At 32.2% G+C, this 12,729-nt stretch overlaps 1 protein-coding gene and 1 long non-coding RNA gene across 18 annotated transcripts in view; one reads left to right on the plus strand and one right to left on the minus strand.

The window, feature by feature from the left end:
* LOC141448466 (lachesin-like) overlaps positions 1–12,729 on the minus strand; it is a 187,170-nt gene that overhangs the window by 47,325 nt on the left and 127,116 nt on the right. The window lies entirely within an intron of this gene.
* LOC141448467 (uncharacterized) overlaps positions 1–12,729 on the plus strand; it is a 56,354-nt gene that overhangs the window by 1,604 nt on the left and 42,021 nt on the right. For 12 of the 15 annotated variants that reach the window (XR_012455059.1, XR_012455058.1, XR_012455054.1 and 9 more), the window contains exons 1-2: positions 5,935–6,447; positions 11,852–12,004. The exons of 1 other annotated variant lie outside the window; for it this stretch is intronic. This is a non-coding gene — a long non-coding RNA (uncharacterized lncRNA). Of the gene's footprint in view, positions 1–5,934; positions 6,448–11,168; positions 11,782–11,851; positions 12,005–12,729 lie in introns of those variants that run through there. 2 more of the 15 variants (XR_012455057.1, XR_012455056.1) reach the window with 2 other exon arrangements.

Genomic DNA, 12,729 nt, shown 5'->3' on the forward strand with positions numbered 1-12,729 from the left:
CTACAATTGAAAGACCTAATTTAATTAACTTCTCTTAATTTTTTTCTTGTTAAATTTGTAACTAGCGCCAGTAGAGTAGCTGTTTAGTGGGGAGGTCAATCTCTATTTAGATAATGGAATATTCAACAATGTGGTCAATGAACTATATGGTCTGGTCCGAGGTCCTTTCTAGATTACTATTATTTCAATAACCTTTCAAGTGAATAAGGGAGTGGTTATTCTTATCTGCTGTCTGCAGTTCTTCCTAGAGGTTTCCCAAAGAGCTGGTTGGATGCTACCTTGGTTAGAGGGGTGAAATCTTGTTAAACACCTTAGAGAGAAAAAGGCGATTTAAAACAAAACTAAAAAACCGCAGTTAATTTCAGTTTTTTTTCTCTTACTTGTTTTAATTTAAATCGTCGACCAAGTAAAGTAATTGAAGCCACCATTCTGTTTTCACTGCATTTTCGGCGACAGAACATTTCTCTCGTTTTAAACAACATTCTCAAATCAGACGGTGAGAACTAAAAGAGGCTTTTTAAGGACAGGACCCGGGGTTATAGCTCTTCCGTTAATAGAGTAACTCTGTAAGGAAAAATCACTTATTAAGATTTTTCCTAATTTATTTGTCTCTATTTATTATTTCGTATCGTTGGCAGTTAGCTTTTGACCAAAATGAGCCACCCGGGCGTGCCAATTGGTCCTTTGATTAGCTTTTAAACTAGGTATGCTCATTAAACTCTTCTGTAGCCCCAGAGCTGCCAGGTGAATGTGTGCACTGCCACGAGAGTAAATTATAAAAATTTATTTTCAAAATAAATAAAATTTGTTATCTTTTGTTAATTTTGTTCTATAGAGTGAAGCGATCGCCACACCAACATGGGTTTTTACTCGCCTATCTGCGAATACATCTTGCCAGAGAGCGGCCCTAAAATTGAATATAGTGTAAACAATTATCTAACCGTGGGGCGTCCAATCTTTAGGAGAAATGTTCGAACTTAACTTAACTTTCTTTCAGTAATTAAATATGCGAAAGTGAAAATAATAGTACTAATTTTAAACCAAAGGTGTTCATCACCAACATGGTTGGTTTCACTTGAACGTTGTAAGATTTATGAATGGAATTTTCAGGTTGCGGGTCCTTCAGAATTCTTCTCTTTTCGAACTTTCTGATCTCAATACTCTCCAATAATTTTTCGAGAGGAATGATAGCAATAAAATGCTGAGAATTGAGCTTTTGCGGTTTTCTTCTTCCAGCCTTCATTCCTTGTATTACATTACAACGTTGCTTTTAATTTCCATAGATATTTTATTGCCGCAGAACAGCATGTTGCTAAGAAGGGCCACTTTACAGAAGAGCTTTGGTGTTCATAAGAATCTCAAGAGATCAGTTTTCTCTCCAAAAGTTTCAACTGACATGATGATAATCTGACATCTGTTCTTACGAAAACAAATTCGTTGGGGCTATTTTTCCAATTATTTTTAGAAAGGGTTATAATACACTTTTTTTTTATTTTGGTGTACTTTTCTTATCATTTTTTTTGGAGAAATCCATTTTAGATGTGTTTATCATATTTGTTTTAATAAATTAAAAATTCGAAAAAGGGTAATAATCAAATTTTGGTATTTTTTTTTATCATCCAATTATTCCTTAAATTTAAATTTCAAATAGGGTGCTTGAAAACATATTTTAGCACACTAGCGCCTTAAACCGACGCTGAGGCACACTATCACTTTTATTAAAAACTTTTAAAATTAAGACGTAATATTAAAAGGATCTCTGGTAATTGGCATGACAGTTCTCTTATTGGTATCAATTTGGCAAGCGAATCTATACATTAATAAATATCTGTTGAAGCTTAATAACCTTTAGTAAAAACTAGAATTTGGATGTGAGTAGAGACTTACTGAATCACTGTGAGAGAACTCTTGGATATTCTCATAATAGTTTTATTCCTTATTTCAAGGGAACTTAAAATATAAATTGTGAAGACTCAGTTCGAAGTTTTCCTTTCTTAGTAGTGAGAGAAGTTGAAGTCCAATAAAACGTCACATTTTCCCCTGGTGTCCCTGGAAGTAATTTGTAGGGACAGTATAGATCTCACACAACAATAACAAACGCAGATGGTTTGGCTGAGCTGGGACCTTTGCTCTGCTCAAAATAGGCCTCACTTTTCTTTTTTTCTTTTATTGGGAAGGGGGACCCACTTAAGGGATTAGCTGACCCCTGTTTCGTTTAGTCTGCTATTTTTATTTTCAAACAATCTGGAGCTTGTTTTCAACCAATTGCACATGTAGCTTTGTATGTTAGTTGTTAAGTTTATAGTTTGTCTAGTGAAAAGTTACATGTCACTCTGCCTTAATTATATAATTTTGAGAAGTTGTTTAAGTAAGTAATGTACAATTATTTTTTTGTAATTTAATTTTAGTTTGCCTGTTTGAGAAGAAAGATGTTAGTACCATTTATTGCTTATCCTTAGTAATAAGTCTACTAATCTAACTTACCAAACTTCTTAAAACTTACCTTACAAATGCACACCGTACAAATATACAGTGGAGTCTCGGTTATCCGTCATGACCGGGACCGGACACGTGACGTGATAGTCGAATAGACGGATAATGGAAAAAACAGGAAAATTTTCAGATTCTTTTGTTTAACGTGTACAAAACTTTGTATTAACTGGTTTACATATTTTATACGTTTATACGCTTAGGCCTTAAAGGTCAGGTATCTTTCATTATTCAATTCATTCTATTGTGTATTAAAATTAATGAATACAATGTCTGCGACATCTAATCGGTTTTGTGGGCGGTTTTGTTTGTGGTTGATCTTTTTAGGAAAAAAACGCACAAACTGTCGAATGATGGACACTTTAAAATTTCTGTACACTTAAAATAAATTTTTAAAAAGTTTTCCTTTTAAAATAATTTTTTTTTTTTAATTTTTAAATACTGAGGGCAGTGACGGTTAATTGGAATAGACGGATAAAAGGGTGACGGATAACCGAGACTCCACTGTATTTATATCCTAATCAGAAAGGTATTGTAATTACTACTTATCTAAGATTTACGTTTATATCAGTATTTGCGTCTCTCTTTTATTTATATCCGTCCCTAGAATATGTTACCGCTTGTAGTTCCAGAAATGATACATGTACTAAACAATTAGTATCATAAGTTTTTAGAAAATTAATTGGAGAGCTGCTTTCCTGCAAATATATTCTGAAGTAGCACTATTTTTTTAATATGGCATAATGCGCTGCTACTCATGTTTGTTTTTTTGTTCTTTTTCTTTTTTTTTCTTTTTTTACCCCTTCCTTCCGCCTGCAGCAGCCCCTCAAATAAGATCTAAGAAATCTTAGAAAAAGAAAAGATCCTAGGAATAGAATACCCTCCTCCAACAACAAAGCTCCATAAGGAAACTCGTCATAATGTTTTTTTATTATATTTATATAGGTCAAGGTATGCCTCGATCCCTTTCATTGTCCTCTGCTTGCTTCTATCTTGTTTCTCCAGAACGTAGCACACCTTTCTAAGCTCCTTTGGGATGAATCATAGTCTTTCCTCCAAAGAGGGGCATCCGCAAAAAGGGGGGTTAGCGACTTCTTAATGTTTATCAATTTCCTTCAAATTCTATTGTTGCTTTAAATGTTTTTTTAAAAAACAGTTTTCAAATGAATGGAGTTCAAATTAGTGATAAGCTATATGGAAGTCTAGAATGGGCAATTAAAAAAATGCTATTTTTTTTTTTTTTTTAAAGAGAGAATAGCTGTGTTGGTCTTTTTTTAAAAGATTATTTTATTTTATTTTTGTAAATTTCATGTAGGCGAGGTAATAATTGTAAAAATTCAATTGTAAATAGTTGTAAATGATGAGTGACGGATAAAATCAAAGATATTATTTAGCATTGCTGATTAAAATGCTAATTCAGATTGGGCAGCCCCAAAGATTTTGGAAATTTTTAAGGCTAGAAAACATTGGTAAATGAGAGATTTACTTTTTGTTGATCATCTTTGTAAGCAAGAACTCGGTGCTTATTAGGAAGCCAAGTTGCTACTTCATGGATAAAATATAAGGTGAGGAATCTTGAAAAGCACTTAATCTTCTAAACAGCCCAGTAATTGTTCTGCCTCATCAGTAATTACTGTTCTGTTTTCACTTTGCTTTTCTTTACTACTACTTCTCCTCCTTACTTACCTTCACTTATTTTCACTTTTTCCACCCTTTTAATTCTAGTTATTTATTTCTCCTTTACCTACCCATAGAGCCATGGGAAAGTGTTGGCCATGTTTTGTTTTTTCTCCTTTTAATTATCTTCATCAGGAAAAATGGCGATTTTATTTCAAATATAATTGCTTTTTTTTTTTTTTTGAAATTCTGAAGTTTTTATAAATCTCAATAATTACAGGAACCATACAATTTTGGTTTCTAATTTCAACACAATATGAAAAAATAATATAATCAACTCAATAGTTTTTGATTTCTTCACGGCCAATGTAGGTAAAATAATTTAGATAAGTTATCCCTTGCTCTTTCTAGAAGGAGTCGGATGAAATTGATTATTAAGGAGCTCTCAAGCAAAGAATTAAACAATTATTAAAGAATTATATAAGAAGTAATGAGAGTGAAGAGGTTTAATGGATTGCTCCAAATGTTAAACTTTAAAAAAGAAATTCAAAGAAGTCTATCAAAAAATTTAGTAATAGAATTCAATTTAAAGGATAATTGAAAATATTTTGAAAGGTTAATGATTTACCGTTAACTGAATTCTCAAATTATGTATTTACCTTTATTTTTATCAATAGTAAACATCTTTTATTGCGTACCATCGAGAGAAAATACAGTTTGTTACTAGAGAGTATTTATTTAATGGTGTCTCAAGTTTAGTGTATGGTTAATGTAATGGCCCACCTATTTACTTAGGCACTTTTGTATATTTTCTGCGGGTATTATTATTATTTTTTCTTAGTATTTATGATTATATATAATATATACATACATATCATGGCGTTGCAATTTTTATTGTGGATAAGGACTTTTTCTCAGAAACTGAGGTAGCTAAAAAAAAGAAAAGCTAGTTGTCTTAGGTTTTTATTGTAAATACAAATCAAATTTTTTACTGTTTTTTTTAGTGAGTATGATTTGGATTTTACCGTTGTGAATTATGATTAAAAACTCGTTTAATTAATAAAACTTCAACATTATCTTCTGCAAGTGGAATTTGCTATAAATGATACTAATTAAATCTTATTTTTAAACCAGCTACTCGTCATTACAAAAATTGGATGTTGCTTGTACTGGCGATCACCTTAGGGAGGCATAGACCAAGTACTTTTGTTTGCCAAGTATTTCGTACGGCCAAAGATACAGATTCGGCTTCAACCGAGTTGCATGCATCTATTGTTCCATGTCTTAGTTCAGTTAGAAAATTAATTTCTGTTCGATTCTTTAACCAATTCTATAAACGGTATCTCTTTAAGGAGAGGGAGAAAGAATCATTAGTTAACTTTATTTTTCGATCAAGTAGTAGTACAGAAATGTCAAATTCGGAGTTCGAGGAGGGCTACTGAATCTTCCCACTTCGTGAGACTCTCAACAACTTTCAAAGCTTCGGTTTAGAAATTTGTTTATTTGCCTGGCATTACGAGCGGGACAGCAATCATTATGCTTATTAAGAATAAAGATTATTCTTTAGAAAGACTGGATCTTCTGACTGTTGAACAAACACCATTACAAAAAAATTCAAGATTTCATTTATTATTTGAAGGTATGGCTTGACATGTAGTCCTTGAGTTAACATGGGTTCAAGAAGGCTATACGTTGTTAGGCTTCAAAATCCTTCTGATAGTATTTTTAGAAAGGTCCAATGGTCGATAATTGGCTGGTTGAATCAGTAGTTTTCTTGGACCCATAGAAGTATACCGAACATTATTAAAAGAACATGGTCTTGGGAGATTTCAATGTCTGAAATTTGGTCTAACAGTTGAAGTTTCTTGGAAAGTATGTTCGGGTGAATTTATGACTCATCAAAGAATTTCGCAAAACTTAAGGCGCAGAAGAAGTAGTTGGCCTGGCGCTAGGTTTTCTAGTCTGGTCAGATTAAACATGAATTTTGATAAAGTTGTCTGTATGGAAGTTTGTTGCAAGCCGAGTAATCTTTCTCTTACTTTCTTTTCCATTTTAATTTGATTTGCTTGCCATTTATTTATTTTAGATGCTCTAATAGTGGTATATTGTGATTGGATGAAATGTATAACAAAAAATTTTTATTTCTAGACAACCATTTTCATCTCCAGGTTCATCGTCATCAAAAGAAGAAAAATGAGATTGTTCATTCCAAGGAACCGAGATAAATGCATGAACAAATTCAATATTATAATATATGCGACATAAAGAAAAATCCAGTTTTTGACCTTGATGACTACAATTTCTGCATAATGCCTCTTTGGAGAGACACCGGATGACATTGTAAGTTCGATGTGAGATAGATATCCAAGATCAGTGATTAAATGTCTTACTTCTACTTGGACAACATACCATTCCGTACAACTGATGTAACTTCTAAATCAATTGTGAAACCACTGGCTTAAGCCACTAGAATTCGAAGGTGTTTCTCAGTGTTCCACACTAGAACTACTTCTATTTACAAAGCAGATATTTCAATTTAATACCAAACTCTTACTAGAAACTTTCATCGGGTTCCCTTAATAACATTTGGCTAATGCATACTCGAATCTACTGTTAGAAACACTATTTCAGATATTGGCCTTTCCAAACTTTTTAGAAAATATTTTGTGACTATTATCATTCGAGAAAATCTCTGTGTCTATTATTTCGAATGCCTTCTAATAGGAAATTCAAATCAGGGATGTTGGCAGTCGACATTTAAAGGTTCTAGTATATCTGGAAACCGTTCTTTCCATTATGGCTTTTGGGGAATATTTACTTGTACCTTATCCTTATAAAAGGGGAACTTATTGGCTAATGGGGAGTAGACTTTCCCTAAAAGTGCCATTTCACAGAATTGAACAATATAACTTGCTGTCTGTTAACTTTGTTAAAAGTCCGAGTTTTAAGGAAATCGCTTATCTCAGTCGATTTAATTTTTGTCTTCGATAACCGTTTAATCATTTGAAAATTTGGAAGCTTTCCATGAAAAGTTATTTGAATCAGGAATCTTTTATTTATTATATAATCCCTTTAATTATAATCAACTTTATTGATGCAATTAACTTTAATAAAATTTCGAAGTTTGGGGAAAATCTTGTTGATAGGAAGTCGTCAGAGTCTCGCACCAGGTTTTCTTTAATCTTGAGTTCTGATCTTTGTTAAAGACTGCTTAGATGGTGCCAACCGCCATTTGTTGCATACATATTAATAGAGTTATCTGTAATCATCCATCATTGTGAGAAAGCATAAACCACATATGGACTGTTTGTTATGTTACCGAGTAGCTAACTAATGGAGGAGTATAATACACGTATTCATCTGACGGAATTCCTCTGTCATCACTGTACGCAGTATTAATCTTCCCGTTCAGTGTAGAAATTATCATAATGCCTAAATGAATTGCTTAATAATCTTAATTTATTAATGTGCGTTACGCACTTGTTGATATCTTCTTCTAGTGTCTTTTGAATTCTGATATGTTGGGTATTCATCTTATTTGTATTTGCAAATGTTTCCTTATCGTTGTCTGTCCTCTTCAGTGTCTTTGATGTTCTAGAAGATTGCTACTTAGAGGAATATGACGCTATGTACGGAGGTTACAAGTATATTGTGATCACTGGCAGGTGCTTGCAATAGCAGCCTGTTGCGCTGGCCGTTTATATAGGCATTTTAAGTTAGTTGTGTCTGTGTCGTAATTAATTTACATAGATTTGAGTGTAGATAGATAGAGTCACCATAATCTCTTAAATTTTGAGTTTTAGGTATCAGTGCCCCTTAAACTGATAAAAGTAAAATGCCCTGGCATAATACTTAAAAGGTTTGCTTAATGATCGCTGATTATAAAATAATGTTAGATCTATTTGAGGGGTTTGATTAATTTTAAATTGAAGAAGTATTAGAAGAAGAATTGGTATTTATTTGGAAAGAAAGGACAAGGGGATAGGATGATTCAAAATAGAATATTCTTTGAACTAAAATGTATTCAAGATGAGGTGCTTGGTTATTATATGAATTAGTTAAAGGTTCAAAGTTCAAATTGAACGTTTCGAAATTCCCGAGCCAAAAGGGAGCGTGAAACCAAATGCTTTGAAAATATTCTAGCCAAATTATGTGCAAGAGAAATTTTATGTATGGGAATAGTTTAGTTAAATTAAATTTGAAGTAGCTCTCTCTGTGGCGCATGAAAAATCTTTTTTGATCATTTAAATATTGAACAAGTATTTTATAAAAAAATATAATCTCAAAGCTTTAAAAATAGCTGTTTGCCTTCTCGGTTTTCTTTTCTGTAACATCAACAAGTAAATGTACTTTAAAAAAAAATATCATCCCGTCAGTAAACAATTAGTGTAAGTGGTTACATTGTAAGGATTTAACCTCGATAATATAAAATAAAAGAACTGTGTAGCTGTGTATATAGCTTTCCAGTTAGTCACAGAATGGAAAAAGTTTTTCCACTTGTCTGATTCTTTAAATTATCCTGGGTAGAACAAAATTTATCCTAATTTGTTCAGTTGTAAAGTAATTTCTTTGATTAAGCTTGCCTTCGCCATGACAATGCCTTTTTTTTATCGCTCACATAGGAACAGATCAGTTCTTCTTTTATTCAATACTCTGGTTTGACGAGTGTCGGTCTTTTATGTCGTCACCATTTACTAGTTGCCAAACTTTAGATACGATTTTTTCTGATTTTGAGAGAGGAGTGTGATCCATGTGAACATTCTCATGGGTTTGTGAGTTACATTCACGTGACCATAATAGCGGCCTGCAGGAGCTCTTTTCTTCATCGAATTTTAAATATTTGTTACATATTCATTCAGTTTAAGTTACTTGTGTCCCCTGTGAGGTGGGATTTTTGATTATTTGTCTTCTCTTTCAGTTTCCCTTGTTTTTATTTTTCTATAATCCAGTTGTTGAATGTATGAGTTAATTTTTGACGTGGAATGTTGAGACAACACTTTCCTTTCTGTTCAGTATAATGTTGCTTCATCATTTTCTCCAAATCCTGCGAAATCTGCCCAGTGTACTCGAAGTAACAAGACGTGCATCCTACAACCAACATAAAAGTACACTCAAAAACTAGTTCAAAGCATTAAAGAAAAAATAAAAAAGGTCAACACAAAGTAACAAATACCTAACAAAAAAATTATTAATTTTCTTTTTTTTATAAAATAAAAGCTATAAAAATTAAATAAAAATAAATAATCATAAATGAATTCGGAGCTTATTAACTTTGTCATTATTTGCAACGCTTTTATTTGTTCAATTTGCTTGTATTCATTTAATCACAATCTTTGTAAGACAAAGCTCTGACGTTGAAGTTCCAGTGCAGAGGTGGCTAAACCGCGGCCCGCATTGAATAATTTTTTGGCCCGCAAGATACACCCTATTTTTAAAAAGTTTGTTCATTATCTCCAGAAGGAATTGATTGACTTAAATTGTAATAATAAACTAAAACAGATTTTCGGAACAACAAAATCAAAAGTAGGTTTTGATAACACTTATGTATAAAAGAAAAAAATTTCTAATTTGAGAAATCTGATACAAAAAAATGTGAGAGCATTTGGATCAACCTACATCTGCGAATTGTTTTTTTCGAAAATGAAATTAACCAAACATAAAGTTATACTGTTAACTTCCCGAAAATATGTACATTTACAGTACTCATTTACCTTTACAGTTGTACGCAGTTTAAGCTTTCTAGCTGTAGTTTTGTAGGAGATATAGGGTGATAAAGTTTGGGAACTTTACATTTCCTCCATATTTCTAATTGCTGTATCTCCTGTTCTATTGGTGTCATTTCTGCGAAAAAATGGACAAATATATTACTCATCTATCTCTTCAATTGTGCACATTTCATGCTTTCTCGCTTTGCAGGGGTGTAAAGTAGAGCTTTTGCGATATCTACAGTAGCTGACAGTAAACCATTAACAGGGATATTGATTGGGGAAAGTAAATGCATTCCAGCAGCTGTTAATCACGTGGCTGGTAGAACTTCTAATTTTTTAATTTAATTTAATTCTTAATTTTTTATTTTATTTAAGGCGCGTCAACATTGGAGGTGATTGGCGCTCTGAACTTTTTTCAATTCACTCCTGGTTTTCTCTTCTTTTACAAAGAAATGGTGATTATCAAAAGGCTTTCTTAATCACATTTAAGTGCAAAATATCGGATTGTTATTGGCAACAGTTCCAACAATGATCACCACACTTTCATTGAGGCATTCCAATACATATTTATATGATGTTGGAAAGAGGTTCAAAGGATTTATACTTGTAATAAGGACTGCATCTCTAAAATCACACGCAACTCTCATCGCTATGTTACAATAATCGGCCTTCGAAAATTCTTCTTTGGGGCTAGCACTGAGCAGCCTGCCAGTCCTCGGCAACAAAACCTGATAATTATTGAATATCATGTCTCATAATGATCTTAAATTGCCTGCACCAAATTAATTTTTTGAGTTCGTATAGAACTGCAACTTTAATTGCTCCTCTGAAGTTAATTTAATTGTTTCTTGAGACAATCGTGTGCATGCTCATACAAGATTTTTACACATACGAAACTCTTGTCCATTTCAATAAAACTGAACTGATTACTGGTATAATCTCGTAAATGACTGTTTAGTTTTGTTCGGTTCTTTTACGACTTTATGTAAGGAGTTCCATTTAATTCAAAAAAATAAGAGCTACGAAACAAATTTATTCTGAATATTACTTTCTCAGATGGCTCCGTTAAAACAATTACATCTACTTAGATTTAAGTTCTGGGACGACAACAATTGGTTACAGTTCCTGTGGCGAAAGTAAAGGAAGCAATTACTCAATAAGAGTATATTTAAGAAAACTTTTCTAAGAAAGCCATCTTTCTTACAAATGAAGGTTCTAAGTTAGACAGGCTTTATATTCACAATAAATTACCTTCATTTACCATTATTACTTTGAGAAAGTTTTGTTTCAAATATTTTGCCTTGATCAAAACACTTTAACAAAATTTTCTAAAAGAGTTGTTTTCTTGTATTATATTTCTGCATATCTTTGATTCTGTTATTTCATTCTAAAAAAAAAAAAACATTCTTGTAAAAAAGAAGTGACGTTCTTAGTAAGTCATGTGTTTATGATATGATTTACTGTTCATAGTAAAATAATTGCATCCATTTCTATAAACTTTTTTAGGGAAATTCGTTTTTCTGCAGTTCAAAGGAGGTGTGAAGCTTCTCTTTAAAATATTATTTTAGTGTAATTTAAACTTGTACTAACTGTACAACGTCAGTAACAATAAAATGCGTTTTAAGTTATCATAACCTTATGGATTGTGTTAAGAGAAATTCGTGTGCACGTTGTCACCAGTTTATTTTTTTGCTGTTTTAGGAATCAGTGAGTTTTCAGTTTAATTTGTTAGTGGGAAGTGTTATTGGTGTGTTCACCACAGGAAAAAGACAGAGTGCTCGTTACTGGCAGATCAAATCAAACATTTTAGTCAGAAAGTTAATTACATTACATCCTCTGATACTTGCATGCTGTATCTGCTCTCTTAGTTTTAAGAAAATTGGCATATTAGAACTGTAATAGTTGATGTTATGTTCATACAAGATTTCTTTTTGGTGTATGAGAAAAATTATTCAGCCCGAAATATGTAAAAACTAAAACCATGAATTCTGCATTAATAATTTATGTATTGCTTTTTCTGTATTTTTTTTTTCTAGTTGCTAAATCAGAGTGAGTAGATATGGCAGGGAAAAGTATTAAAAAAAGTAGACTTCTCAATCCGTGTAAGAAGGAGCCATCAACTTAAGATCTTTATGAGTAAAGTTGTAGCAGTGTATAAAATATCCAGCATCCAACAGCCTCTTTTCTATGTAAGTTAGTCTCTAGTGCTATTGCAATATTATTCCTTCACTAGAAGTATATCTCGTATGTATGGTATACACCATACTTCTTCGATTCAAGTAAGCTAGCACAAGAACAGCCGGCCGCTAGTACACACCTTCAGAACTTCCAGACCTACTCTCTATAACTAGACTTCATGCAAATTTTATATCGGCCACTTTTTATCGTTAAAATCGAATAAGAGTGATGTCTGTGAAAGGCTGCCGTCAGTCTAAATTTATTCAATCAAATCCATAAAGGTGGAAATTGATTTTTTATTAAACCTATCTCTAACTCATAAACTTGCGTCTAATTTATTTAACGTCAAATAGATATACTGTTCCTATCAAATCTGTCATAATTGTTATTTATTGTCCACATAAATGCATATTTGGACATGGCAGGGAAAAAGTATTATAAAAAAGCAGACTTCTTGAATCCGTGTAAGGAGGAGCCATCCATCAATGGTAAACTTGCGAATCCTAGTCCATAATAGGATTATATAAACTTATCAAAATGAATTATATTGAAATGTTAGTGAATCACCATAAATTAAGGTCCTCACTGAATCTTAATCACTGATGAAGTTTAGACAGTAATAAAATACATAGTTTTTAATTGGTGGTTGTGGAAAAAAGTTGTATGATTAATAACGATTAATTGTTAATTATAAAAAAAAGTAGTGAAAAAAAATTTGGTAGTTTTTTAATTGCTT

The sequence above is a fragment of the Rhodnius prolixus genome, unplaced genomic scaffold, assembly GCF_049639745.1.
Source record: "Rhodnius prolixus isolate KJV_2025 unplaced genomic scaffold, Rpr scaffold_37, whole genome shotgun sequence".
Lineage (NCBI taxonomy): Eukaryota > Metazoa > Arthropoda > Insecta > Hemiptera > Reduviidae > Rhodnius > Rhodnius prolixus.